The following is a 26,320-nucleotide window of genomic DNA, read 5'->3' on the forward strand; positions in this document are numbered from 1 at the left end:
CCAATGACAGGGTTGGTGCCCAAGCACAGTTTGAGGGAGGGCCTGTGCACCAGCCACGGTGGTCTTAGTGGAAGAAGAAACACGGGGCTACTGTGGTGGCTTCTCATGGGACAATTAGCACAGAAGGCAGCAGAAGGCCTCTCCAGAGCTGGTGTTTGAAGCCGATGAAGAAGCTTCATTCTGGACCTCATGAAACTTTTTCTCTCTGTTGTTTCTCAGGAAATGGTCCAAGGTGCCAAAGGAGAATCACCTGCGATTTGAAAGGACGACAGGGGTGACGGTGAGTGTGCGCTCCCGCCTGCGGAGCTCGGCCTTGGCGGGGACAGCTGGCTGCCCTCGGGAAGCAGGACGCGTGCTGAGCAGAGAGACGGTGCCTTTCCCATGTCTTGGGGCCTGATCTTCAGGGACTGGGGACTTCTGCAGGAGCAGATCTGGGATCTGCCTGCAGTGCAGGATCTGGGCAGCTTGCAGTGCTGCTCGGATTTAACAAAAATACAGTCCTCTTCTGTTATGAACGAGAGAACTGCGAATTGCTCATTTTGTAAACCTGTGGAGGATAGAAATCTGTGATTCCTTTGTGCTGCAGTCCTGGAAAGGGATATTTCGGCAGCAGATATTTTAGCAGCTGCACGGGAGTATGATGAGCAACAATATTTGTTAATGCTTTGAGTGCCTTTGGCTTTTGTTGTGCTTGGCCCCGGTGCAGACCCAGTCACGGGGTGTGATCTGGGTGACATTTCAAGGTCCTCTCCAGGCCTGTTTTCTGCAGCTGTCACACAGGAGGCTGTGGCTTGGGTGTCTGCCTGGTGGTCTTGAATAGGAAGGGAGCCTCGTTTTGTATCTGGCGAGCTGGTTCAGACACGCCGGAGCCACATCCATGGCGGTATCCAGCTATCCGGGTGGGAGGCTTTGGGCACCACCACCGTGCTCACACGGGTCGCATCCTTAGCGAGTTGAGTACCTGCAGTTCCCCTCGTGGAGGGGCTTCTCGTGCCTTCCACACGGGCAGATGTTGCAGGTGCCGAGGGGCACCTGAGCCCTGCGCTATGGCTGAGGTGACAGGGCGCTCTGGGCAGCCTGGCCATCGTGGGGACATGTGCACGGCGGGACTCGGGTGCTGCGTGGAGCATAGGTGTGAGCTTGCAGGAGGAATCACAGAGTCCTTCCTGCAGCTCGGTCCTGCCTGTGACTCTTCTTCAGACTTTCAACAATATAAATGACTGACTGAGATGCAGAGGTGCATTATAGTGCTTGGAGGAAATTTTAGCTCCCGTTACGTCTGGTCTGGTTTAAACATCAAATCTGGGCTGAGGTAGGAGTTCAATTCTCTCCTCTGGCTGTGTGGGCAGCGCGGAGGACCCCGGGCTTTGGCTTCCCGGCTGCATCCGGGAGAGAACGGGGCCCCATCCCGGCGCAGGCGCGTGGGCGGGCGGCTGCGTCCCCAGAGCGCCGTGGGGAGCGTCCCGGCGCTCCCGCGAGCACAGCGGCCTGCGGCACGACGCGACACGGGCCGCTCGCTGCAGCGCCCGCTGTGACCAGGGCCAAAACAGAGCCCGGGACCCACCGCGGCCCCCGGCCCTCCCGCTGCCCTCGCACGAGCCTGCCCGCCCGTCAGCAGCGCTGCTGCTCTGAAACCGGGGCTCCCTGCAGCCCCAAGCACGTCCCGTCTCCTCCCTGGCACCTCGGCCCCTCCACACTGCCCAAGACACTCGCCAGCATCTCAGGGGATGGGAGACCAGCAACAACATGAGGCTCTGCCACAGAATTATGAGGGTTTTTATATTGCTGGCATGGGGGGGGGGGTGACTTTCCTCATTTACATCAGCTGTTTTTTCCCCTTTTGCTGAAAAAAGCAGAGCTCTTAAAATCCTGAAGTGATTCAGCTTGCTAAACATCCGTTTGCACTGCACTTAGCATTAAATAATTGGCTCCTCGGCATATTTGACTTGGATGATATCTGATAATTCCGCGAACTATCCACCAGGCTCTATTATCATCTCTGCACTCCTGCTCGGGCTTCCTCGTTGTTGACTTTGCCTGGGGTTTACAAATAGATTTTGTTTCTCCTGCAATCTTGTTCTCTTTTCTTTCTCTCTCTCAAAGGAGCAGTTTCGCTCGCCTTGAATATCTGCACAAATTGTGAGCTGGCTGCGACAGCAGAAAGACAGTCATCTTTCTGCTGACTAGTGTGTGATCGCTCCCGTCCCTGTCCTGGATCTGCTTCTGCCACAACCCCCCCGAGAAGCAAAAACCCTAATTTGCCGGAAAGGAATAGAAACATTATCTCAATTGGAATAATTCCCTTTCCCAACGTACAAACTGATAAACCATCAAATTGTTGGAGTTTCCTTATCGGCTCATAGAATTTGTAGGACACAAAATAATGACCTGTCAACTTGCCTCGAGCAGGCCGGCTCGGTAGCACGGCACCAGTCACACACAAGACAAAACCCCGGGCTGCCTTGATTGTATTTTAGTAAGGATACTTAAGGTGGCTTCTGAAAAGCCTCCTAACCAGATGGATAATGTGCGAGCTGAGACTTTCTCATAACCCCTTGTTATTTTCGGTACCTTTAGGCTACGGTGTGTGCAGTCGAGACTCAACCTGTGTGCAGTTGGAAGCAGCTGTGTGTCTCACAGGTTGAGGAGCTGCAGAGTCATCACCTGGACAGACTTTTGTGGGTTTTTTGGTTGTTTTTCCCCATTTGCTGCAGGTGAATGGAGCTCAGGTGTGGCCAGCCTCAAGTGTGACCCTATGAAGGTCTTTTGTCAGGGTTTTGGGGCTTGCTTTCTCTTTTAGAGGAGACTGGTTTGGAGAGAGTTTTGTGCTGGCTTCCAGCCATGCTGAGGTCCCACCACCATACTGGTGATGAGCAGAGGGTGAGAGATGCTCCTGCAAGGGGCAGGTGGGACAGGAGACCATGTGAGACCAAAGGGGGCTCATGCAAGACCAGCTTCTGCCCTGCTGGGCAGACTGAGAGATGGTCTTGTTGAGGTCACGTCGTGGTGGGGACTGTTACCAGGAATCTCGTCTTTGTTCTAGGCTGAATGGATGAGATTGCAGGTGGGGAGTGTGAGGGATACACAGTGAGGGATACACAGTGAGGACCCGCCTCTGCTGTGAGCATCTCCTTGTATGGCCCTTTCCTCAATCTTCTCCTGAATCCCTCTTCCCTGGATCCTCTTTGAGACATCTTTTGCTTCTGGCACATGAGACATGCAAGGCAAATTCAAGCATCCAAGAACACACAAGATTTCAATGCCGTTTAGAAGCCCTTCAGGCCTTGCTTGATTTCCTGTGTTTCAAGACTGCTCTTTAAACAGCTCTCCTAGTTCTAATGGGGCAAGATTATTTTTACATTGATAGAAGCAGGTTAATATTTGAAAGCATCAACCTGGTACTTGTGTAGAAACATGGCAGCACAATCATATAAAACAGGGAGAAAAATTATTTAGTTTTGTACTGAAAGGTATTTGCTCTTGTGTGGATGAGTTTCTCTTGGCATCCTCTTGCACTTTATTGAAAGAGGTAAGGTAAGCTCTAAACTAGTAAATTCCTAGTGTAAATAGTGAAAAGAGAAATACTATAGAACAAGAAATACTGCTTTGAGCTCACGCATGGGGAAAACTGGTGCAGAGAGGAGTGGAGGGGCTCACCCAGGGCCACGGGCTGCAGCAGAGGCAGGACCCTGCTCGTCTGAGCCGYGCACAGTGTCGTGGCCACCAGAAGCTTTCCTTGGGCTCCCTGCGACACAGAGGAGGTGACACAGCGCCCATGCAGCCGTAAAATAATAATAAAAAAGGCTGATTTCTGCTCTCATGGGAGCACCTTGCCCGTTTTGCAGATCCATCTAATGACATTCTTGGTCACACACTCAGAATTCCTCTTAAAAAGCAAACGGCTCTGGTTTCGTCCGGCTCTCACCTTTTGTTGTTACCTCTGGGCAGCTCACCTGGGTGAGATGGGAAGGGGAGCAGGGTCGTTTCCCTCTGCTGAATCGGTCAGCTGTCTGCGGAGCTAATTCCTGCAGCTTGCAGTGGCGAGCCAGACCCCTGGGTAATATTTGCCTGAAAAGAGCCCTAAGTATTTAAGCTGTATTGCTGCGAACGGCTGTTTTATCCTATGCATCTGAGATTTCGGCCCATCAGACATGAAGCGGGTCAGGACTCTTATGCCATTGTGTGCATTATAGCGAGCAGAACAGAATATGCTTGATAAAAGGGAGGACTTAAAAGGAAGGCTTCTTTCGGGCTGCAACTTTCAAGTAGCACAATGCATCAAAGACCCCTCGCCCCGACTTTGAAAGGGGCGAAAGGCATTACCTAATATTTGGAGGAAATGAATAATAAAGCATCCCAAGTGCCTGGAAACTAATTTAGGAGTGCACATAGCACTGTATTGCCTCGGCTGGATTCGCTCCCCAGAAGAGCAGCTGACAAAAGATGAAAAATAAAAAAAGCAAGCATTCGGAGACCAACTTTTCTGCCTTGAAGTGCCCCCTTTTTGTCATGTTTCCTGGTAAGAGTTACTTATGAAAAGATGAAATGCAGAGCGTGCTGCAAACACCAGGCCTCAAATGGAGCTCGGGAGCCCTCGCGGTTTCACCCGCTCCCCTCCCCGCCGCAGCCTCTGTTCTGCAGTGCTGGAAGCGGCGCCGGCGACGAGGCTCCAGGAGAGGCTGCTCGCGGGATGCTGAGCTGCGTGTCGGCACTGCGTGATCCGGGGATTCGGTGGCATCTCGGGAACGGGAGAACTAAAACCCCGCATGGCCCTGCCTTTTGTTCCCGTGGAATTGCCATTGTTTGCTGCAGACAGAGCCCGGCCACGCGGCCAGTGACCTGCTGCTCTTTGCAGCGGTCCCGTCGCCAGCATTGCCGCTGATGCTGGAGACGCTGTTTGGAACCTGGAACTCGTCCCATGGTTTGTTGGAGAGAGGGTCGCGCGCTGAAATGCAGGGCTTGCTCCTGCAGCATCTCCATGAGCAGGGGGGTTGCAGAGAGGCTCAAGGCTGCAGAGGGGACAGGCCCAAATTTTGTTGCAGCTCAAGGCACTTAAAGCCTGGTCTGAATCACAGAATCACAGAATATTCAAGGTTGGAAGGGACCTCTAGAGATCATCTAGTCCAACCTTCCTGCTCAAGCAGGCACACCTAGAGCATGTGGCACAGGGTGGCATCCAGGTGGGTTTGGAAGGGATCAAATTGAGTGCTGGGAAGTCCGTCCTGTGGAGGCTGATGGGACTGGCCTGGGGGGCTGAGGCTGGGAGGTCTCCGGGACCTCAGCAGAGATCCTGTAGAAAGTGCAGAGCTTTTGCTCAGCARCACAACCTGCTCCTGAGCTTTTCCCTGAAGAATCAGGTCTTGGGAAGTGCTGAATTTCTGCAAATCCCCTCGAGCGATGGGAGATGGGGGCAGCCAGGTGTCCCTTCCTGCAGGCTGGCCTGTCCCCCAGGGTGTTTGGTCCAGTGGCCGGGCCGTGGTAGGGATTTGGGTCACCCCTTTRGGGAATGGATTGTGAAGGAGCCAAGGAAAGAGAAGCCGAGACACCAGCCAGGGCCGGAGGGGTGATGACTTGACCATCAGCCAAACAGGYCCCAGCAAACTCGGATGGCCAGAGCTGGCTGTGGGACGAGGAGGAACCAAACTGCACTCGACTGGTCCATCTTTGGCACTGCTCAATGACGGCCATCAAATCAAGGACAATCTCCTGTGGAAAAGGGACTTGGCAGGTTCAGGCCCTSCCTTAACGACCCTGCGGCATTCAGGGGCTCTTTAGCCTCCCGCTTGGGTTTTATGTTCCATATTACTTCTCTTTTAATTTTTATTGCTTTGCTTTAATTTTTGGCATGGCGCTGGAAGCACCTTGGTGGGCAGGGGCAGCTCTGGTCGCTCTGCGGCTTGACCTACATTTCGGAGGAGAGCAGCCGGCCACGGGCTCTCCAGCCCATCCAGCCGCCTCTTTCCCGGACCTGGGGACAGGCCCAAACTCCAGCAGCATGAGCAAGAGCTTCCTCCCTGCTTTCAGCCTGCGTGGCCGAGAACGAAGACGTGACACAACCCCCGCGCCGCAGTTTATTGCTGGTGACAAGTGCTCCTTGCCCGGTGACCTGTGGCGCTGCCGAGCGCAGGGGCCGGCGCCGCTTCGCTCGCGGGCAGGCCGGCAGCGCGGCTCTCACAGGCGGCCGCCTCGCCTGCCATTAAGAGATATCCTCCCCGAAGGGCCCAGGGGAGCTCCGCGCTGGTTCAAAAGGTTCCCAGGGACTGTCAGCTCCTGTTTGGGGCTGCCGCTGCCAAGGGAGATCCTACCAAGAAGGTCACCGGCTGAAGCAGGGGAAAATTTGAAGCAATTGCGGTTTGAAATGAGCTGTGTCAACCCCGTTAGAGTTTAGCTCTAGCAAAAGCCATTTTAATTGGGATCTGGGTGAGTAAAGCAGTAGGCACCAGGTCAGACCGATGATGCATGAGGTGCAGGTGCTYGCAGGTCTAGGTACTGCATTGGCTTGTCTTAAGCATGGAAGGGGAGATGCAAAGAGCACCACAGCCTGTTTCCCCTGCAGTTTGCCTCAACAGGGTTGAAGATAAGTTTGATTAGTCCTTCAGTGACCAAGGAAATCACCCCACTGTGYCTATCTGCCCAGCTTCCTGGGATCCCACTGCCCAGCGTCCCTGGGGCAGGATGCTGGGCGAGCCAGGAGCCCCGGGCATATTGGCTTGTGTGACACGGATCGTTAGGTGTCCCTGGGGTGGTGGGGTGGTGGCAGGAGACCCCAGCCCTTGGTCAGCAAGGCAGCACTTGGGGTCATCTGCATCCAACAAGCATCTCATGGAGGTGCAAAAGAGCCCACGATGCTGGAGGACGCACCTGCATCCCGAGGAGCCACCTGCCACCCAAACCCAAGTCCTGTCTATATCTCACATGGTTTCCCGTCAACACTTGGGGCACACAGTGGCCTTCCCCGTGCACATGGGTACTTCTGTCTCCAGACGAGAGGCTTGCTCAACAGACATGAGATTTGCTCAGGGAAGTGGCAAAGCCTCCCTTGACTCCCAGAGCACAAAATCAAGCCCACAGTGCTTGTCTCCTACMAGTGTTTTAGTTAAACCCTAAGCAGCTCATCAGTAGTGCTGCTTCAGGTTTCTTCATTAAAATGTAACAAAATGAAAACTGGAGTAACCTCATATGAAAGGAAAAGAGTCTGGCAAAAGAGAATGTTTCTAGAAGCAGAGAAAAAAAGACAAAACAAAAAAAAAATCCAATTTATTCCTATATTTTGCAGCTCTGACAAAGCAGAGGCAATGCAACAGCTTTTGTTTAGTCATTCACAGATGCTGTTATTCACACCTGAAATCTTCTACTGAAAAATTTGCATCGTTTCTTCCGCTTGGGTCAAAATGTGCACCCCACTGACATTTAGGGCCATGTAGGGAGCTGCAGCCTTGTGGGTCGTGCGGGAGCTGCTGACCACGCAACGGGCAGACGCAGCTGGCTCCGCACCAGAAATCACCATGGGCAGAACAATTCCCCTCCTATTTATTTTATTTTGGCCTGCCATTAAAGGTCTGTGCGCAGCAGGGCGGGAGACGGGAATGATCTGCGCTTTGTACCTTTTCCCAGCCCATTTTGTGTTTGTCTCGGTGGCAGAGGAGCCGTAAAGAGCTCGGGGCTGGCGTCTGTTATGAGAAGGGAATTTCGGGAGAGGTTTTCTGCCTGACAGTCCGTCTCAAAGTGTGGGGAAATGCCATTCTGAAGGCTGTTAAAATACAATTGCGCACTGATTTACACAGTCAAGGAGTGCCTCTTTAGCAGGAGATGTATGCGGAATAAAAGCGGTTCAAGTGGTGCTTTTAATAAATAGATAATGGAATGGCATTTTATCTTCTGCTTTAATCTATTATGGCGGTGGAAGGGAGCATGTCTTTCTGAAGACAGATTTTAAGACAGCAGAAAATCAAACCTCTTTCTTTGTATCCCTCCAAATATCCCTCCTTTGTGCTGGCGAAAAGCACAAGGTTTGTGGTGTTCTTTTGCAGTCAAAACCTGTGGTCATCAGGAAAGTTTTACACAGAGGTTTGGAGAAGGAGAAGTGATGGGGTAGTTCAACRGGAGCAGAGGCAGATGAAGATGGATGACCAGCAAGGACAACGTGAAGGGCTCCATGGGCTCTCTTAGCAAACGTGTCCCCAGCAAAGGCCCATGTGCCAACAGACAGGTTGTTGTAGGAGGCCCCAGCCTGGGCCTGGCCTGGCCYGCGTGCAGAAGCATTATCTAATATATTTTAGCTGTCTCCTAATGTAGTTTCACAGCTGGGAATGAGGAGAGCTGGCACCACGTCAACAGCCGGCTCTCCAAGGACCATCTGTGAGCGAAGGGCAACGAGAACAATTACCAGCCAGAGGAGGAGAGCGCAGAGAAGAAGAGAGAGGGGCTGGAAAAAGCTGGGGGTGGCATGAAGCCAAGGAGAGGCAGAGAGAAGAGCACGATAACATCTCTAATCTAATGAGAGGCCAGAGAAGGAACCTTGAGCGCCCTGACCAGGGTCCTTCTAAGGAAAGAGCCAAGTTCATGGAGATGCTCTTCCACCCGGTTGGTCTGTGAAACTCACTGCTGCATGATGCCTTCAAAGTGGGCAGCCTAGTAAGAGCCAAATAAGGCTCAGATGTTTTGTATCACTAGCAAAGAGAGCCAGAACTATAAATTAGCAGAAAGACAGCGATTCAGAAGGGGGATTCAACCTCCTTTTTCAGAATTTAAAGCAATATTGAGCTAGGTGAGATTGGGAAAGCATCTTTGTGGAGGCACGGCTGGTTTCGTGCGGTGGCCTGGGATGTGGGGCTGCTTAAGGCAATTGGTGGACCCGGGGTCTGACCTTCAGCTGTAATGCCAGGTTCCTCATGCTCTTCACATTGCAGGTTCCTTGTGCTCCTCACATTGCTTCACAAGGAGCTTGGCTCCAGGGAATCCTGCCAGCAGGGAGGGCAGCTTTGAAGTCCTTTCCAGGGTGGGGAAGAAACTAAGAAAAGAGAGCAGATATTTCCTACAGCGTGAGAGTAATCTGGCCGGGCCATTTGGTACTCCCAAAAAGGCTGGAGAGCTGGAGCAGCGCGGAGGAAGGCTGTAAACGAGGGAAGTGCTGTCATCAAAGGAGAAGGTGATTAGAGCCCAAGTGAAGTAGCAGCAGGGACGGTCTCGAGGGAGGGAGGAAGTCTGGCAGAGCTGCATGGAGGAGGATAAGCAAAGGGAGGTTAGAGACTAAACCAGTGCAGTAGTGAAGGTCAGGCATAACTCCAAGGCTTGGGGAGCTGGGAGTAAATCTAACTGAGCCGAAGTGACTGCAACTCCAGGGAAGAGAGATGGGAGGGAAATGCGGGTTGGCTAAATGTGTGGAAATAAATTGGAGCGTAAACCTGTGATGTTCTGTCCCCTAGTCTGAAGGTGAGGTCTGCTTTTGAGCCTGTTTAGGTTGATGTTAACACAGTTGGTTGAGTTTTTGCATTTTTTTTAAGCCTGAGGGTAGGATTCCCTTTGCATAACACTGCTTTTAAACGTTTTTTTTTTTTTTTTTTTTTATGATGATGTCTCCCACTGAAGTGAAAGGTGGGCTTTAAATGGAGATACTGAAGTAGGTTCTGCTTTTGTGACTGCCCCATGGTCTCTTGGAGCCTCTTTTCTTCCCTGATCCCAGAGTGTTTGGGAGGCAGAGTGTGTCTGAAAGGATTCCATGGTAGAGCGGAGGCAGCTGACGGGCTCACCTTCTCCCAGGCCTCTCCAGTTCATAAATGTCACCCTGTGCCTGGTGTGGCATTACGCTGCGAGTCCTCCCAGGAGCCYGTCCTCCTCCCTGGGCGCTCTGCAAGCTCTTCCTTTCCCGGCAGGGCTGGGGAATCCTCTCCCCCGCCTGCATCCCGCGTGCAGCTGCGGAGCAGCCTCGGGGCTGGCAGGATGAGGCCGTTCCCGCTAATGAGGCTCCTCGGGCTGCCGCGGGGGAGTGAGCACGGGGGAGTGAACACGCTGGCTTCCAGCAACSGCGCTTTGAGCAGCCCGTGTCATCGGCATCCAGGATGAACGTGGTGACCTTGGGAAGTGTCGGGCTGCTTGTGACCAGGGCCCTGAATCCGTGGCGAGTGGGCAGATCCATAAGGTTCCCCGGGGAGGAGCTGGCACCTCCTCGTGCTTTGGAAGCGGCTGCCACCCGTGCTTGGCACAAGAGTGACAGTGGTGGCGCGTAGCGCGGCGCATGGAACCATCCACCTCCGGGGTGGCCATGGGCTTCRTTTGCCTTGCCAGGGCTTTGGACCCTGAGGAATTGACTGAAGACATTGATGGCTCCAGCCTCAAGGTAGGAGAGCATCAGCAATGCCACCCAGTTGGCCTCAAAGCCTCAGCAGTGCCACCCTGCTGGCCACAGGGCCAATTTAGATGCCTTGCCTAAGGCTTTCTTGCAGGATTTGGGGGCTACCACTCACCTATTTTCATTCCCTGTTCATCTGAACTACAAAGCCTCCCTCCATCTCCCAGAAGGTTTATGTGCCTCCTGTGGGTCTCGACGCACGGAAGGGCTAGTCCCCTGGAAAGCAGCGGGATTATCGGAGGACATCACTGCTAATGCAGCAGTTGCAAAGGCTAGGCTGTCCCAYGGCAAGCTAAGCGGGAAATCCTGGCCAAAGGTGGCCCTTATCAAGTCCAGGTGCTGAAAAGTCATTTCTAAATGTAAAATACATCTCTCATGATTACACTCTCCAAAGCGGCTTCTTTTCATTTGCAGTAGCTTGACCCGAAGACCTGTCCCAGCAGGAGGAGATGGGATGGAAATCATGGTGCTCACCTGCTTCTGAAAAGCTCCCGATTGCCTTTTTGTTCCTTTGCTGACTTTCACTCTTCCAATTATCTCATGATGGGGGAGGTTTCCAGCAAGCTGATTTGGAACAACAAGGCCATGATGATAAGAACCATCACCTGCACACAGAGATTCATTACCTGCTCCATCTAAGCCAGGAGTGGAGATGGCTTTTTTTTTTTTTTTTTTCTTAAACAAAAATGCAACATTGGGAATTTTAAAAATCAAATTAAAGTGTAGAATCATGTGAGAAAGTGCTGGGGCTACGAACTAGTGCTGGAGTAAAACGGCCTCATTAAAATACAAATTATTTAAGAGACCAAACGGCGATGCCATTATGCAAAGTGTCACTGACTCATTTTCATTTCCCCGAGTCCAGGCTGCAGTTTGGCTGCACATGATAAATGAACTCTTTGTACATCCCCTTCTCCTTCTTTTTCTTTAAATGTGGAGGGAGAAACAGGCAATTACCACGTTGGTGCTTTTCAACCTGTGGAGCCCCCAATGCTCYGGCGCCGGGGAGCCCTGTCTGGGTAAGGGCTTTGGGACAAGCAGCTGCTGCGGTTATTTCTTTGCTCTCCAAAATGTTTCACCCTGGCTGGACAGCTGAAACCTGGAGCTGGGGGATGTTCCAGCCCTTCCCATGTTAATGACAGAGAGTGGCAGCCTGTGACCTGGCTGGGTGAGGAGGACGAGGGGGACGCTGTGTGAGAATGTGTAGGAGAGGCCAAGAAAAACACGCCGGCCGAGCAGGGCACTCATGCTGAGGCCAGATGGAAAAGATGGGAGTTGAGGCAATATCTTTTTGGAGAGTGTTTGTGGTCGCATTGCATTCCTAATTCCRTCCTCTCCCAGCTCGGGCTCCGGGGGCTGCATCCCAAGCAAAGGTTGTTGTTGTGCTGCAGGCTGGGAATGACGAGGAGCGCTCARTAAACTGAGTATTTAAATCCAAAATGTTTGCTGGCTTGGAGAGCAAAGTGTGTCCTGGATCAGGCGGGTTGGCTCGTGCCCTAGAGGGTGAGTGGGACTCACTGGCCTTATTGACCCACAAGCTGGTGACCAGAGGCAATTCCTGCACTGGTGGCTAATGGATGAGGTTGGGGGCTGCCCAGGACCAGCATCTGCAGAGCTGTCACCTTGGCTTAGAGGTGACACAAAGAGAACAGGGCAYGGGAACAACATTTTCGAGAGATTTGGGTGCTGCTGGTTTTGGTGCAACCCTTTTGATAGGAGGAATCCAGGGAAGAATCAGCAGAGGCAGTTGCTCATGGCAGCTCTTTCTGGAATCGTGGCCTCCTGAGAGCTGCTCACAGCCAAGGGCAGCAGCAGCGTGAGGAGGGTGATCCRGGTGATTTGTAGCCACGGTGTCTTCCTGGCAGTGCCAGCAGTTGAGACCTTGAATTGTCCTTTTTTACCACCAAATTTTTGCTTAGACTTGCATGAAAAAAACTTCCACCACCAATATGAATTGACAGACCAAAATCAGAGGTGATGAGATTCTGTAATTTTAAACCAAACTGGCTTTTTCTGTCTGAGTTGGAAACATTTTATAATGCCTAGCATTAGATAAGACTTTGATTTAATGCCTTATCTCTTGAATTCACCTTCATCAATAACAATGTATTCTAATCCTCTGCTCAGGTGTTGATGGATGGGGCCTGTTTGGGTTAAACATCTGGGATTTGAATCATTGACCCCTTTTTTGTCCCTGAAGCAAGAGCAGTCAGAGGAGCCCTTGAGAAACACCGTGAACAGAAGAGTTCTCTGCTGCTGTTTAGTGGCAAAGTCAAATGTAAATGTGAGGCCGGGGAGAGTGTTGCTATTAGCCAGAGTTCATCTCCAGAGCATTAGGAAGTTGCAGAAAGCCTGGGCGAACTCGGAAGGTTTAGGTCACATGCAGTGGCGAAGAGTCCTCTGCAGATGCTGGCTGATGGAAAAAAATGTGGAAGGCTGAATTCCTCCCTGAATCAGTTTCAGGGCAAAAAAGACACAAGAGAAAACGAATGGTTGCTTTTCTCAAGGCCTTTGTCTCAGGGCCCATCTCTTACCTGGAGCGGGCTGGTGCAGCTGGAGCTGAGGAGCCCTGCAGGGTTTGGCTTGGGGCGGGCTCGTGGGACCAGCCTCCCGGGTCACTGCGCAGGGAGCAGAGGGGGATGCTGCCTGGGAGATGCCACAAAACCAGTCCTGCATGAGAGCCCAGCGGCCTCCCCCGCTTCCCTTGCTGCCCCCACCTCCCTGCGCTCCCCTCCTGCGAATATGGCAGTGGGAATGGCCCTCGGAGACACACAGATCCTTCACACACACACATGTCCCCCCTGAGCAAGCTGCTTGAGAGAATAGTTGGGAGGCATCTCCATGAGATGGCACAAGGTTCCCAAGGAAGCTTCTGGTGGCTGCTTGCTTTTGCATCAACATCAGGTTGTGGGTGGCTCTCAGGATGGAGATGTGTCCTTGGCTTTCGCTTAATTGGGCAGGTCTGGTTCATTCCAAGGCTACATAGAAGAAGGATAAGGAAGAGGGACAGACACCAAACTGGGACACAAATAAAGGCAGGAAGGACCCCGCTCCTATGACACAACTTGGTGCATCTGCATTGCGAAGAGGTGGCACCCTCCAAAACCAGAGACATGGCCCTTTGGTGTCTTTGTGTGCTCCTGATGGAGGCCTGGCCCCCACTGCCTTCTCTGCCAAAAATCAGAGGTAGATGGAGCTTTATTTGGCTTCTTCAAGAGCACAAGGGTCAGTGCCAGAATTGAGCCCTGCTAGGAGTGTAGGAATTGCTGGTAGATCGCACGCGTAGGCTCGTTTCCAGCCCTAGGCAGTGGGAAAAGAAAAAAAAAAAAAAAGATTTGTGCAACAACTACAACTTTGTGCAACAAATGTATGGGATAATCCGTCATCCCGATGCCTCTCACCTCTGCGCCTGGCAGAGGATGATTTATCTCCTGACACGCAGGCCTAATATCCACCCAAAGGATTTTTCCTGGTGATGAAAATCCGGGCGCTGGTGTGCGTGTSAGGTCAGCCCTCGGCTCTCCTGCAGGCCGAGGAGCCCGGTGGTGGTGGTGACGTGTCCCCTCCACGGCCCGCTGTGGGTGTCACCTCCTCTGCACTGTCCTGGCCATCGTCCTGCTGGCTCTCACTGTCCCTGCGCTCGGAGATGGAAAACAGACCCTTGCATTTACCTTCCTATGCCCTGCGTTATTCATGTCCTTGCCTCATGGGCTCCTCTGATTTATCTCCTCTCCCAGGCCAACAGCTCCATCCTTCTTTCTCTTCCAGCGTGTTTTGAAGCCTCTGTAATCAGGCCCTTGGCTCTTCTGTGATTTCCTCCAGGCTGGAGTCATCTGATCTCGCTGGTGCACTGGCTGTGAGTGCCAGGAGGTGGGATTAGGTGGGCTGGTCACATCTACTCCATTGCAATGGTCCCAGTAATGTGTCTGACCACAAACTCATTTTCCAGGAAGGACTGACCTTTCTTTTGAAGACCCAAGCAGTTGGGTAATCCTCCTCCTCTTTACGAATATCTTGAACTGAAATTTGGGCACTGTATCACTCACCTGGAAGTTCCTGGCTTCATCCTTTCAGCACTCACAAAGGCCCGTTGGTGCCTCCAAGGATGGCGAAGCCCAGGAGAGGTGGCTSCAGATGGGCACTCCTGCCTGGATTCAGATTGCCTTGGTCTCATCATTATCCACTTGGCCCTTGCTGTTTGTGCAGCACGTGGCTGGTGTCAGCGATGAGGTTGTATTTGAGGTGAGAAATGGTGAATATCGGGGCTGATGCTGCTCCTTGTGAAACCCCCTYGGAAAGGACCTGATTTGGGTGCAATGGCTGTTGGCTAAAACCCAGCAGTTCTGCGTGCCGGGCACCTGCCCCTTCCTGCAGTGCTCCCTGTTTCCTCAGCGTGCCCCGTCRCAGTAAATCAAATGCCTTACAAACCCCTATGTATATTATCTCTCAGCAATTATCTTTATTAACCCAACTGGTCATGTCCCTAAAGAATAAAATCAGCTTTGTTTGACACGATGTATTTTCTGCAGAACATCTCTGACAAGCGTGAACCGTATTCTCAGCCCTTAATACCTCTTCTGATTGACTCCTTCCAGARTGTTCCCATTACTTTAGTCCAGGATTGATGGCCCACAACCGGCCTCTTAGCCAGGCCACCCTGCCTGCCCGTTCTGGAGATCAGTGCAACGTTTGCGTTCTTCCAGCTGTCTGGATCTTCCCCAGTCTTCCAAGATTTATTAAAAATTAACATCAGCAGGCCAGAGAGCTTCTCAGCCAGCTGTTGGAGGGCTCTTGGGAGCAAGTTATCCCGGCCTGCTGATTTAGAACTGTTTATCGCTAGTAGATGCTGTTTAACAACCTCCTTGGTTACTAATGGACTGGAAAGTACTTCATCCTCCTCCTGTGGTACAAGCATATCATCCTGCTCCTTTCACAGCGCAGAGCAGGAATATTGATTGAACACTTCTGCCTTTTCTGCATCATTACTCTGCTCCCCATCTGAGGCTGCGCTCCTGATTTATACGAAGGCACTATAGCATTTCCAGGATTATTCGCCATCCCTTTCCATATGTATCTGAATATCTTGTTAGCTTTGCGGCTGCACTGTGCCCAGAGCAGAGGTCTTCGTTGTGCTGTCCCCGCCACTTTGAGGTCCCTTCCTGGCTTTGACATAGTCCATTTAGGAGCCTGTAAGGTACCCGAGGAGCAGAGATTTCTATCTCTGTCTTGCATCGCTTTGCATTTATTAACAAGCTGTTTTCCTTTGCTGTGCTGTTGCTCAGGCTTTCGGCTTGCTGAGCTGTTTGGAGCTCCAGGAGCTCCAAAGCCATCAGACCTCCTTCCCTCAGGCAAAGGATGAGATTTGCCCACACAGTTCTTTCTTAAGCCATTAAATTCTGTGTCTCAACATATCATCTAACTACCCTCTGCCCGTGACAGCATGTTAATTTAAAAGGTGGGTGCCTGAGTTTTCTGCCTGTTTCCTCAGCCACCCTGCCCCAGGAGAGCAGGGAATACATTAAACACGATGCCGGCCGCCAACAAGCTGGATCCCCACCACGATCTTTTACACTCAACCAATCCCACTGGGATCCCTCGCAGATTTGGGGCAGTTCTTGGCCGCTCACCCGCTGCCTTCTTAATTTCTTACTCTTAAAGCAAGTGCTGGTAGGTGATTCCCCTCCATTTGCTCCTTTCCTCCGAGAGATTAGGATGACACACTTTTCCCGAGCACTGATTCTGCTGGCTGAGTCCTTGCTGACTGCAGTCATTGCAGTATTTAATTACGGATTCAACCTGCCTGCCAGGCAGGGCTGCGAGGTTCCAGGTCTGTAATTCCCCACATCACCGGAGGAATCTTGTTTTAAATATGGGTGCACAAACTCTGCTTTTCAGTCTCCCTGGCTGATTATAACTGGAGGTTACCCRTCCTTGTTAGCGGCTCAGCAGCCTCAGACTTGAACTCCAGTGGGACTTTTGCCCTTTTAAATATCAATTTGTTGGAGTGTCAGTTCTTCTGTCAGCTCGGGCTCTCATCACGGGTGCCGAGCAAGGATAACTCTAGCCTAAGACCTGCCTCATGTTCTCAGTGCTGGAGACTAAGGCGAAGAAATCACTGTTTTTTTTCCCCCAGCGCTGTTCTTATCCCCTTAATTGCTGCTGACTCAGCAAGTGGGAGGTGACCCGGGGGTATAACCTGCAATTACTCTCATGCCAGACAGTGTACGTGCTCCAGGGGCAGAGCTGGAGAAGGCCGGTCTGATGGGACAGCCCCTCCACGGAGCAGCAATGCTTGTCTTGGGTCTCTGCATATTTTAGGCTGGTAGGAATTTCCTCTTGCCCTGTTGGTGTTCGTGCCACTCCCCCAAATTCTAGCTTGAYGCATTTATGAAGACACATAATGAAGAAATTGTCATATAAATATCTTTTCTCCTGCTATCAGTCAAACTTGTCATGCTCTTGAAAGGGGAATCTGCTTACCCGTCCCACATGTGAGTGTATGGATAGGGCAGCCTTATTCTACTTGCTTTTTCTCCAAATTTGGAGGATTGTGCTTTTTCCTTGGCTCAATATGGAAGGACCTGGCCTGGYAGAGCAGCAGCAGGTCCATGTGGAGCGAGGCCGTGGTTTGTTCCTCCACGCCATCCTCCTGGTGGGCTTCAGCCCATCGCTGGCCGGGTGGGCATGAAGAGATGGGCTCCTTGCACAGCCCCTTGGGTTCCCACTTGTCCTCTGGGCCGCAGGGATCCCCGCTCCCCTTCTGCTCCTCACTCCGCTCAGCAGCAAGGCCCGGGGGCAAGACGGGGCCGTGCCAGCTTCCTCCTTGGCACCGCTCACCTCCCGCACGTCTCCTGGCTGCTCCCTCCCCTAGACCTTTGCTCGAGCAGGGAGAGGGGAGGCTTGGGACGGGGGACCCATGCGGAGAGAGAAGGGTGTAGCTTCTGTTTCTGTGCAAGCCTTGACCTGCCCTGCCCATGCCTTTCTCCTAAGCAACCTGTCTCTCCTTGTCAAGCCAGGCAGGGAGGAAGAAAAGTCACCCAGACGCTCTCTGTAACACGTCACAGTGCTGGGCAGGTCCAAAGAGTGGGTCCAAGGTGGGGAGGATGCAACATCTCTATTCAAGTTATCAAACTGGAGGTTGGGAGGTGCCTTCCAACCACCGAGCCCCATGTTGGGAAGAGACTTCTGAAAGTAGAAGTGGGATTTCTTTTAGTCTAGTGGGGAAAAAAAAAAAGGAAGGAGAGATCAGATGGTCACAAAGTGAAGCTAGACATGTTCAGACAAAGAAAAAAATGCAAATCTTTTATACGGAGTGTAATAAACTGCTAGGAGCACTTGCCTACGGTCACAGTAAAGCCTCATCCCATTTGAAATCCTTCAGTCAACATTGCCTTTGCTTCTGAGCGTGGGTGCTGGAGGGTAGGCAGGGAGCAAGGGCCTTGGTGAAGAAATTACTGGGTGAAATGTTTTGTTTTCTGAGAAGCTAGAGGGCATCCGTTGTGATTTTTGCTTGGAAATAGCTGTATAAAATAAACCTTTGCTTTGTGGCATGGATTTCCTGTGAGTTGTGCCTTAGATTCCCGCATAGAGCTAGTGTGCATGTTAAAATCTTCAGTACCAGGGAGTGATACTAAGTGCAACAGACAAATAAGAAGCAACATGCTCACATAAAATTGGAAAATGCAAGGAATGGGCTGCTTCAGGAACAAAGATGCAAGTTTTGAAGGAGAAGGCACTTGTTAAAGAGAGATTGATCAGTCATGCTCAATACTGTGTATAGTCCCGGTCTTCCTTCCATCCAAAGAGTGGTGTGAAAGGAGAGGAAATAAAAGCCTGGATTTATTTTTTCTGAGAAGAATGACCCCCAGTGTCAATTTTCTGYGGAAAGAATGGACGGATTTGGTGTTTTCCTTTCTCGCTCCATCCCGCGGCAGCAGTTTGCTGCGTGGCCGGGCAGGCCGGCAGCAGATAATGAATCTGCCCAAATGTGGTTATTGATATAGCTGAGATCATTATCCCGACGATTCTTGTGAGCTTTTCCATAGAAAGGGGCATTTTTCAGAGGGCTGCGGTCGTGACATAAACAGTTTCATTTCATAGGAGATTGCGCTGGTGAAGTCCTCAGCCTGGGAGYACTTTTTAAATACGTTATCAGGGAGGTAAATCAGGTCAGGCACATTTCTTTTTCAGCCAGGAGAAGTAAAATGGTTCATTTGCCTCTCACTCTTCGTGCAATATCCTGCAAGGATTTCTGGCCTGATCCACAGGTTTCGAAAAGAAATGGGACTGCTTGCATCTACACCAGGTTGCTCATGCTAAGGATCTCACTCCAGGATACRGAGGAATCTGGGCATTTCCAAAGGGAGAGCTGGTGTCCTGGAGGAGGGATGGGTCCCCAGGAGAGCCACGTGGTGATTTGAGCCCCGAGCTTGGCATTTCTTGATGCCTGATTGTCCTCACATGGATGGGATAGGAATAGGACCCAGCAAGGACTCGTGGCTGATTTGGGGCAAGAACAAAGGGAAAAATGGCAGTTTTCTGCTGGGGTCGAAATTGTGATGCAGGAAACACGTATTAAAATGTCGCCATGACATTTTACTGTGCAAACAAGGAAGGTTCTGAATGCTACTAATAACCCCCAGTTGTGTTTAGGATTCATCCAATGATCATTTATTTTTAGTAGCCTCCACCCCGGTCCCGGCACTGCACAGACCCAGATTCCGGTGGACTTGAGGACCTTTCCCCCTAAAGGGGAAGCGAGGCTTGCAGCGTTATCAGCAGCAAAGTGACCTGGCTGCTGCCCTCAAGGCGTGCATCATCCYACCGCGGAATCGAGCAGTGCACCAAGGGTTTATGCAGTTGGCTCACGCGCTTGGTTTACGGGAGGTCCCTCTGGGAGCGGTGGCTGATCCTGCTCCCTCCTCGCGCACCGGCTAGGGTCCAGATGCTGCTGTGGCYGCAGTGGTCCGTGATCTGTTACCTCAGCGTGTGGGTATGTGCTCGTTCCTGAGGAAGATTCAATATGTTAAACCTTCCACCGTGTCTCTGAAGGAGAGCAGTTGGCCGCACGTTGCAGGGAGGGAGAAGTGGGGTGAAGGACGTGGCTTCTGATGCCACCAAGCCTTCTGCATCCCCATCTATCATCTATAGAGTTGTTCTTGCTCCTCTGCCAAGCAAGAGGTTGCTCAGACAGTGGCTGTGTCCTATTTCRTTGTCTTCCAGTAGATAAGAATGAGAGCCAGTGGGGAAAGATGAGCATTTTTCAGGCAAAATCCAGGTTTAATAGAAAATTTGTGCARAGGTTTGGCTACTGTTTGGCGTGGTGGGTTTTGTTCGGGTGGGTTTGACTGGTTCTTTGCCAYGCCATCCTACGTGGCCAACACACCGTTGTGTGGGAAACACCATGGACAGCCCTGGGCTTTCCCATGAAGTAGCCACATTCATGGAGCAGATCCGATTTCCCCTGGAGCRAATGTGCTGGGAGAAGGAGGGTGGTTAGGAGGTGGCTCTTCCACTCAGACCTTCTCCACGGAGCTGTGCAATGTAGAATCCCRTCACAGGGCTACACGTACAGGATGAAGAGCTCCACACGCTCCCTTTCCAGTCCCACTGTGGCTCCATGCAGACCTCATCCTTGCAGAGACATCAAACGGTGTATTCATTTCACAAGGAAAACAGCAGATAGCATAAATGAGGCTATTTCTGTTCAAGACACTGGAGCCTCATTGAGTTGCATTGTCTGGCATTGGGTAAAGCACGAGAGGTCCCAGAGGAGCAATCTGGATTATGGCCATTACAATTTCAAACGAGGCACACTGTAAAATCACGGAGTCTCCAGCTAGATTACTTTAGCTAAGCACTTAATTGACGTTGATTTTCACCGAGTTGTTGCAGAGCCTATTTTTGCAGCTGGGAATATTTTGACAGCAGGTAAGAGCTGTTTTGATCCAACTCTGTCATAGCTCCGACCGGCGAATCCGTCTGGTCCGGGGCACGGAGTAACATGTAATTCTGCCTCTCGCTGGAAAGGGCTCCTCTTTCTGCAAAGCATGTGGCTATTAGCGAGGAAATCCGCTTTGTGATTCACCCTTTCCCCAGCGTCCACAATTACAAGTGGGTTTTAAGGACGAAGGCCGGCCGCTCTCGGCTGCGTCACGAGTGCACAGGCTGGCTGGGAGCAGATGCTCCCCCGGGCTCCTTCCTGCCGCTTCTCCTGGCCCGGCGCGAGCTCCGCGGTCAGGGATGGCCRAAGAGATGAAGTCGGGGGCTCCTCCTCGTGGTTTATCACCCTTAAAATAAGGGAAAACATTTGGAAGCACTTAGGCAAGGTTTAACTTTATTGCAGCCCGCAGAGCTGCAGCGAAGGTAGTGGGGATACACACGGCAGCAAACGGAAACATGTGCGAATATGTGGGATAGACACCTTGKAGAGAAACCTCGCCGCCTTCTCCACCTTTTTCCATTTTTGCAAGCAGTTTTACTGGGATTTGGGGGATGGGGGAGGGAACGTTGCCTTTTTTTTACTTCTTACCAAAATTAACCTGTGTTTTCTTTTTTTTTTTTTTAAAGATCTCCTTTACCCACATAATTTGGCAATCAAATAAAGATGTTAAAGGGAAAAAATGATYTTCTTTTGAAAAATGTGAGTGGTGTAGCAAATTTGGTTGCAGAAAATATCCTGCTGGCTTTCCGAGTAAAATTCTTGGGTTCCAAACTAGCCAAAGTTTAAAACTAGCCTGAAAAATCATAGTTTCCAAAGGAAAAGAAAATGCAGAAATTCACAAAACATTTGTGCAGGTTTGTTAAAAAAATAAATAAAGCTGCAGAAAAAATAAATTGTTTTGAAACTACTTTTGCCCAGTTTAAAATTGAGGTCACCTTACGTTTCTGAATGGGTAAAGGTCCTTTAAATATTTCTTCTTCTGGAAATCTTTCAATATATTAAGAAATAAAGTGGGTTTTTTTGGGATTATATTGAGATAAACCATCTTTACAACTATTTCTATTGTATTTTTTCACTAGGTGTTTGGTGTTATGTTTGCGGGCTGCCCGGCCAAGGTGGGATCTGGCACAACCTTTTTCTTCTCTCCTTTCTTCTGCTGTTCCTATTTCACACCCTGTTAGAAGCGGTTTATTCTCTCCTCCTTTATGGACCAGGAACGAGTCATTCATCCCTCTGTTAGTGGCGATCAAAAACTGGGAAGCAATTTCCCATGGAAAAAGTCCCGATTATTTCCCGGGTTCGGTAGGGACCCATTTCCATAGAGTGATCTGCAGCGTTTTTGCACTCGGGGTCTGTTCTGGGATTTTTCATTTGGCACTGTCGCTCCGAGGATTTTTTCTGGGCTGGAAATGCAGCRTTTGGCTCGCGGAGCCTGGGGCCCGTTTGTGCTGGCGGCGCTGGGGACACGTCCCTGCGGGCTGTCACCAAGGGCCATCCCGGGAGCTCCGGTACCGCGGCCTGGGGGCAGTTGTTCCCACAGACCGGTGATGAGGCCAAGCCTTTTTGGTGGAAAACAGCAAGTTTTGTGGGAAGAGAAGCCTCGCTTGGCTCTAAGTGGGAGCATCCGCACTCCGGCCTGTGGTGGTTCCCTTCGCCCGGCTCCTTCTTGGGGTGCCACAGGTTGGTTCCTCGCGGGACCCCCCGTCTCCGGCAGCTCCTAGGGCACAGGAGGGAATGAGCGGCTTCTCCCGGCTCTTCCCCCATGCCGGCCCAYGGAGGCTGCGGCTGGAGCGGCGCCAGCGGATGCCTGGCGGGCTGCGGTGACCCTGCCCTCGGCGCCACCCGAAATAGCCGGGCCCGGAGGCCGCGGGGCCGCCGCAGCGACAGGAGGAGCGGCGGGCGGCAGGTTGGACCCTCTGCGGTGCCGCGGGGGCTTCGGCGCCCGCTGGACGGCGCCCGGCTTCGGCGCTGCCCTTATCTGGGGCCAGACAGATTGTTTGCGCCGACTTCACTTACTGACTTACCCAGACACTCCTCAGAAACGCAGAAGCAGGAGCTGCAGAGAGTGGTTTGGGCGTGGGGATGGAAGCAGCATTTCTTTCCCAAAGCCAGGAGAGCGTGGAAGAAGAATTTTGGCAGAAACCAGCTTGGGAGCACGGCTCTTCCAAGCCAGCAGGAGTGCCCAGGGCCACCTTGTGCTCGAGAAAGATTTGCCCTTGTATGAACGATTTTGCTTCARCTTGGGTTTTTTTAATGCAATTTTTTATAGAAGACCAACAGAGAGGCATGTAATSTATAGAGCTTGGTGTCCAGCTGCCCTCTTCAGATTTGTTGGATTAATAAAAATGTGTGTTYGCTCTCGTGGCTGTAGCTTTGCCAGGGAGGAGCTGGTGTCTTGTTTAATGTGMTGCATAGCTCCGAGACAGCAGATCCCGTGAGTAGGATGAGGCCACTGAATCCCGGATCTCCGGAAGGAGCCCATCACCGGGATGCGGGTGGCCACATCATCCCTACCATCCTCACCAGACCCTGCGTGAGCACCTGGGAGATGAGCCAGGCTGGGTTTGAAGCAGCTTGTCCCACCTCCGGGTGATTCCCGCTCCTCCTCCTCCGTGTGTCCCACTGGACACTGTCCTGCTGGGCCTGGCGTGGATTTTGGCCCTGGTCAGCAGCTCCCGCCCAATGCGCAGTCCAAGGGGAAGCTGAAGCAAGTCCTGGTGTTCCTCTCTCAACTCCTTACGTCACCCTGTCCCAACTGGTGCCTGGAGCCCCAAGGGGAGGCAGCTTAGGCGCGAGGAAGAGGAGAARCTCTGTGCCATGTGCTTGGGAGGGAGGTTTTGTGTTTGATTTTCCACGTCACCTCTTGGACTGAGCACCCAAGACCCCAGGATTTCATCCCAACRGGTTCACCTTGTTTCACACAAATAGGAATAATGGGAATATAGTTTATGGAGGCTGAAGGATAGAAGGGGGGAAAATCTCCCCCAACTTCAGCCATGGAGCCTGAACCTTCGCTGGGGTAAATCCGTGTCGTGCTAGGGGGGCTGCCCCACATCCATTCACACCTGGGTGCAAAGCGAAAAGGATGTGATAAATCTACTCGGAGGGGCAAAAAATAAAAAAAAAAAAGAGGATTAAAAAAATTCTTTCTGAAGAACTTTCTGTGCTGGTTTTAAAAAGAAAACATGAAAAGATCCTGGTAACTTGGTCCGAGTCCCACGAGCTGTTTAGACCTTACAGGTGGACGCGAAGGGCTGCCTGCCAAATACTTTTGGTTTAGAGGGAGTGGTGGGAGTGAGTCCTCCCGCGCGCTCCTCGAAAGGCTCCGCGGCGCTCGGCGGCTCCGGGAGCAGCGCCCGGCGCCGGCGGCTCCCCGGACACCCGGGACACCCGGGACACCCCAGCAGGAAGGTGGGTCACACGCGGGGCTTTTCCACGCAGCGCCGCTTTCCCAGCGGGATTTCCATGCCCTCCTTTCCCRGCTTCCGCGGGCTATTTCGGTGAGCGGGAAGCAGCCTGCGTTTCCTGCTCCCAGGCTAATCCGGCTCTTTTCGGAGAATCTCCACGGCGCTTTCGGAGCTTYGCGGCTCCCCCCCGTTCTCGTCCAGCGCCGCTCGCGTGAATGTTTAATTGCTGCTTAAAACGCCAGCCTGTGATTCTCGGATTTTCCTGTTTGGTATCTTGAAGCTTTAGCAATTCCGGAGCTTTTGGCTGGATATCAACCTCCCGACAGGCAGCATCTCAGTTTATGGGGTTCGTTGGTTGTTTTCTGTTGTTTTTTGCAAGTCCAGCTTAGCTGTTTGTTTGTCTTAGATGGGAATTATCGGTGTGAAAACATCTCTGCTAGTATCTCCTGCTGGGAGGGCTCAGGAGAAGGCAAATGATTAATAGTTTTCTTTAAAGTCATTTTTGCTTCCTTGGTTCCTTATTAAAAAAAAAAATGAGCAGAAGGAATGAAAAATCGTCTTAAATAGTTAAAAAAAAATAGGTCTTTTAATAGATTGAATGCACACAGGATAATTGCATTGAAATGCTCACTTGGAAATGTAATCCTGGCAATAGCAGTGGCCGGTGCATTTCCAGAGCCATTCCAAGCACTCGGCACTCCGTTGCCTGTGCGGAAAGCAGGGCTTGGGAAGCAGGGGAACACCGAGARCTTTATCGCTTTGTCTGCAAGTGCCCGGCCATCCCGGTGCGGAGCCCGGGCTGAAATCCCTGCAGGAATTCCCTGCCTCTCTCCGCAGGCTCCTGCTTCGCTCCTAGCCAGGCGCTGGGATGCGGCGCGTGCCCCGGGGAGGTTTTAGCGCTCTTATTCGGTGCGGTGCCCGCCGTGCCCTCCCCGTGCGGGCGATCGGAGCTGGCATGGTAGTGCACTTAGCATTAGCCGTGGAAACCTGGGATTTTCCAGCCAGCCCGGGGCTGTCCGGCACCCAACTCCCTGCGCCGCCTTTGAAATTCCTCCCCTAATTAATAAATAAGTGGCAAGTTTCGCCGGCATGAGTTCAGAGCTGTTGCTTTTAATTAAATAGCGAGCTATTAAATGTGTTCTGAGCGCTTGAGTCTCCTTCCCCTTGCGCGTTCCCATCACATTTCCCTGATGGGATGCTCTCCCAAACTTGGAAGTACCAAGAATGGCAAAGGGTCTCCAACTGGATCAAAATTAAAGGTGTGAACGGGCTATCCTGGCAAACAGGGCAAAGAGGGTGCACTGAAGTCTCCTCTTTTACACTATTTCACCGTCCTCAGCCCTGTATTTTATTTTTCCAGCWGAAAATCCCTTTTTATCCGTATTTTTTTTGCTGGAGAACAGCTCTCCCGGCTGGGCCGTGCCACAGGTTGGTTCCGCGCGCACGCTCCGTGGTTTATTTTCTTTTGGCCGAGCACTTTGGAGATGAATAGAGGGAGGGGAGCCGGGCTGGGATGTTGCTGCCAAGAACGATTTGGAGGCATCTTTTTATTAGTCAGAGCTTTTTATTCCTTACTGGAAGTCATGCCTGAGAGGAAGCGTGGCCTGATAGCAACGTTGCCCACATATCCACGTGATCTTCAAGCATCACATTCCTTTATATATAATATAATTATACACACGCATACATATATATATATGCTTTTCTTGTTGATGACRATGGGTTTGTTCCCATCAACATCATTGATGGGAACATCAGTGATTGATTGAATTGATGGGAACCTCATTGATGATGATGTTGATGGGTTTGTTCCTCACTCCTCAAGAAGAGGCCTCTTGCTCTTAACAGATAAGTGCAGGGCACCGTTTTTGCACCCGTGGAACACCCCCACCATGGTGCCACCCCCAGGTCGCGTGGAGATGGGTGAGAGCCGCAGGGTGGCGGGTGCCCTGGTGCTCAGCGCGTTGGGTGAGGAGCAGACGTCTCATCCCGCGCGACGTCTCCAGCCGGCGGGAGGAGGGCGACCACTCGGGAGAGGCGCTGGCAGCGCTAGGAGGAGCAGGGCGGAGGGATGGAGCGGCGCCAGCTGCCTCGCTGCGCAAACAGCCCGCACCCAGCCGCGCGGATCCGCTGCGCCCGCTCCGCGGGGTCTGCGCGCCCTCGGCGAGGGGCTGCCCGGAGAGGTGCCTCGGAGCGCCTTCGGCTTGCCTGGGTGCTCACGGCTGCTCTATAGCATAATCCCAATAGCTTGGTGCTCACTTGGGCTGCCAGATCCCCTTGTGGCCCCTTGCTTGGTGCTCGCGAGCCCTTCCAAGCACATGCGGCCTCGTGTCTGGGGTTGCTCCCACTCTGCGCCCGCTGCAGCCTTCAGGGTCGGTGAATCAATGTGAATATTACCACTCTCCGGGTGGTAATAAGTGACGTCTTCCCTCTCCCRCAGGTTTGGGGATTCCCTGTGTCCTTGGTGTGGCGCTGGAGGTGCCAGGTGGGCACCCCATGTGCGCTGCTCAGTGGCAAAGAGCCAACCTCACAACCCGTTGTGTTGTAATTGAGACCTTAGTGCTAAATTTGGGAAGGGAAGGGAAGGGAAGGGAAGGGAAGGGAAGGGAAGGGAAGGGAAGG

General features: G+C 52.0%; 1 protein-coding gene across 2 annotated transcripts in view; it reads left to right on the forward strand.

The window, feature by feature from the left end:
- ZBTB7C (zinc finger and BTB domain containing 7C) overlaps positions 1 to 26,320 on the forward strand; it is a 107,331-nt gene that overhangs the window by 45,449 nt on the left and 35,562 nt on the right. For both annotated transcript variants that reach the window (XM_026039954.1, XM_026039961.1), the window contains exon 3: positions 220 to 280. The gene's annotated coding sequence lies outside the window, so the exon portion shown is untranslated. The remainder of the gene's footprint in view (positions 1 to 219; positions 281 to 26,320) is intronic.

This window comes from Nothoprocta perdicaria, unplaced genomic scaffold (genome assembly GCF_003342845.1).
Source record: "Nothoprocta perdicaria isolate Ctin4 unplaced genomic scaffold, notPer1 scaffold_10, whole genome shotgun sequence".
In the NCBI taxonomy this organism is placed as follows: Eukaryota; Metazoa; Chordata; class Aves; order Tinamiformes; family Tinamidae; genus Nothoprocta; species Nothoprocta perdicaria.